This window comes from Peromyscus maniculatus, chromosome 2 (assembly GCF_049852395.1).
Source record: "Peromyscus maniculatus bairdii isolate BWxNUB_F1_BW_parent chromosome 2, HU_Pman_BW_mat_3.1, whole genome shotgun sequence".
In the NCBI taxonomy this organism is placed as follows: domain Eukaryota; kingdom Metazoa; phylum Chordata; class Mammalia; order Rodentia; family Cricetidae; genus Peromyscus; species Peromyscus maniculatus.
Window position 1 is genome coordinate 9,948,909 of NC_134853.1, and position 3,500 is coordinate 9,952,408.

At 43.8% G+C, this 3,500-nt stretch overlaps 1 pseudogene; it reads left to right on the forward strand.

Moving 5' to 3' along the window:
- The first annotated feature begins 2,278 nt into the window (after positions 1 to 2,278).
- LOC102917400 (guanine nucleotide-binding protein G(I)/G(S)/G(O) subunit gamma-10 pseudogene) lies at positions 2,279 to 2,838 on the forward strand (annotated as a pseudogene).
- The last annotated feature ends 662 nt before the right edge of the window (positions 2,839 to 3,500 follow it).

Consider the following 3,500-nt stretch of genomic DNA (forward strand, 5'->3'; position numbering starts at 1 on the left):
GGAAGAACAAAACAAAATCGAATCTCTCACCCTGCACGAACATCAGTTTGTACAGTTCCTAACACACACACACACACACACACACACACACACACACACACACACACACATACACACACACGGCAGCTCATGGCCGTCTAGAACTTTGGTTCCAGGGCACCCAGCACTTTCTTCTGTTGCCAGAGGGCAGCATGCATGCCTGTGGTGCACAAACATATATGCAGGCGAAACTCAGACACATAAAACCAAATAAATCTAATTTTAAAGAATGGACCACGGACCTATCCAGAGAGCTCTCAAGAAAACACAAATGACGAATAAGTATTGTGAAGGTACTCAATAGGCTAAGCCTTCAGGGAAGTACAAAGTCAAACTGCTTTGAGATTCCATTCCACCCGTCAGAAGAGCTATCATCAAGTGAATACATGACAGTGCATGCTGGGGAGGGTGTGTGGAGATGGGAAAGCGTAGCCAAGGTTGGCGGGGGTGTAGATTGGTGCAGTCACTATGGAAATCAGTGTGGAGAGTCTTCAAACACTAAAAATAGATCTACCATATGATCCAGCTATACCACTCCTGGGCATATGCCCAAAGGATGCTATATACACCTACAGAGACACTTGCTCATCTCATCCATGGTCATTGCTGCTTTAATCATGAGAGCTGGGAAACAGGATCAGCCTAATGTCCACCAACTGATAAGTGGATAAGGAAAATGTGATACACACACACACACACACACACACACACACACACATACACACGCACACACGCACACACGCACGCACGCACGCACGCACGCACGCACACAATGGGATTGTTTTCCAGCAGTAAAGAAAAAGAAAATGATTTGCAGGAAAATAGATAAAAATGGAAAATACTAAGTGAGACAACTTGGGCCCAGCAAGGCTAAGTCTCATGTTCTCACCCATATGCAGATCCTAACTTGGAATCTTACAGTTTGTATGTTTAATCTGGAGTGTCTACAGAGGTCAGGAAGCTACAAAGAGGTCATGTGAGGGGGAGGAGATGAGGCATTACTGGGGTGAGGAGGGGTTAGAACATACAATATGAAAGCAGATGGGGAAGAGACTGAGAATCAAAGCTTTAAATGGATAAAGGAGATGAAGTTGGGACGGAATAGAGGAGGTGGGACTGGGCTAGCCAAAAATCAAGGATGTAAGAAAAACCCTTCTGGAAAGTCACCCATTTGTAAACTAATTTAAAACTATAATTTTTTTTTTTTAAAGGAGTTTGAACACAGGTATTCAGCATGGATGGACACTATTTCCCATAGAAAGCACGGATTGCTAAGTGAAAATCTCAGTGCCGTGCTTAGGTCAAGGAGGCCCCAAAGGCTGCCAAACAATACTGGCACTGTATGTTTACCGTCATAACCAGATGGCAAAACTATTGCTGAAGACAGCACATTTTGGTTATGGAACATAGAGAAATCAAGTTAGAACTGACCTGAAAACTTCCTCCCGGGTGGCTGGCTTTCGTGGTGCTTGGAAGGCACTCTGCAGGCAGCTGGAGGAGATGGCTCAGTAGTTACCAGTGGGTAACACTCTTGCCAAGGATGTTGGTCCAGGTTCCAGCACCCACTTCCTGCATCTCACAAACACCTGTAACTCTGGTTCCGAGGATTCTGACTGACATCTTCATCTGGCCTCTGGAGGGCCCCGAATTTATATGCACATACTCTCTCTTCAAATATACTTTAAAAACTAAACACAGGCCAGGTGGGGTGGTGCATGCCTTTTAATCTCAGCACTCAGGGGGCAGAGGCAGGAGGATCTCTGTGAGTTTGAGGCCAGCCTGGTAAACAGAGCTAGCTCAGAACAATCAGGGCTACACAGAGAAACCCTGTCTCAAACAACAACAGCAAAAACAACAAACAAACAACCTTAAAACAAATTAAAAAGAGGAAGAGCTCACTAGCCCAGGCTGGCCTGGAACTCTCTGTAGCCCCAGTTGGCCTGGAATGCAAGGCCACGCTCCTCCCTTAGCCCCAAAATGTTGGGATTATAGGCATTAGCTACCACACCAGCCACCAACAATTTTAAAGATTTCAGTTTTTACCTATCCTGAACATGATTACCATAGTTAGCCCAGTAGCTATAAAGTGGAAACTCTTTGTATTTTTTATTAGCATTTCCATATGACTAATGACATGAGCATGGTTTCACGTATCATTGGAGTAATTTGTGTATCTTCTTTGAAGAAATGTCTACTAAATTGTGGTGGAGTAACATCAAGAATCTAGATGGGGCCCAGCCGGGCCCGGCGCGCCAGCCTCAGCCGCCATGTCTTCCGGGGCCAGCGTGAACGCCATGCAGCGCCTGGTGGAGCAGCTCAAGCTGGAGGCCGGTGTGGAGAGAGGATCAAGGTCTCTCAGGCAGCCGCAGAGCTTCAGCAGTACTGCATGCAGAATGCCTGCAAGACGCTCTGCTGCTTGGTGTCCCAGCTGGAAGCAACCCCTTCCGGGAGCCCCGATCCTGCGCTTTACTGTGAAGACTGGGCAGAAGGTCGCTGGGAAAGCACATGGTGATGGATGACTGTGGCCGTGGCCCAAGAAAACAGTTTCAACAGCCAAATCACCTTCTCTGTTGCCTGCTCCTAGAGCCAAATTCTACAGAAGTCAGTTTTTTTTTAACCTCACCACCAAATTTACTAAGATGCTCCTCTTCCCACATAGAACCTGTGTTGCCCTGCCTGAGATATAGGATGTTTTACTTACTGGCTGTTTGCCTTTTAGGAGGGAAATGTTTTATTTTCAAAAACAGTATTTGTAATTTTCCTAACATTTTTATACTCTAATAAAATTTGTTTGTAAGGCCGGGCGTTGGTGGCGCACGCCTTTAATCCCAGCACTCGGGAGGCAGAGGCAGGCGGATCTCTGTGAGTTCGAGGCCAGCCTGGGCTACCAAGTGAGCTCCAGGAAAGGCGCAAAGCTACACAGAGAAACCCTGTCTCGAAAAACCAAAAAAAAAAAAAAAAAAAAAAAAAAAAAAAAAAAAAAAAAAAAAAATTTGTTTGTAAGAAAAAAAAAAAAGAATCTAGATGTGTAACCAACAATCTAGAACATTGCTTTCATTCCCTCCAGTATTTTCTGCTGGAAAGTGGGGGGGAGGGGCAGGGCTAGTCGATGTATAGACAACCCCAGTGAGAACAAGAGATACATATTTACAGAGGTGGATACTTAAATGCATCAAAATCAAGGAAAATAAACAAGACCTAAAATAACAAAAACAACAACAACAACAAAAAACAAAACAAAAGCACACAACAAAAAAAAACCCTCAAGGACCCATTAGGTGATAATTAAGATACTGCCTTTGCACATCAATAAATTCAATTCAGTGAACACATTGAATGCTTACTACTATGCTAAATACTAGGGAAGAAGAAATAAATACTACCTCGAAAACCAAACATACCTATTTCCAATTCTTTTTTTTTTAAAGATTTATTTATTTATTTATTTATTTATTTATTTA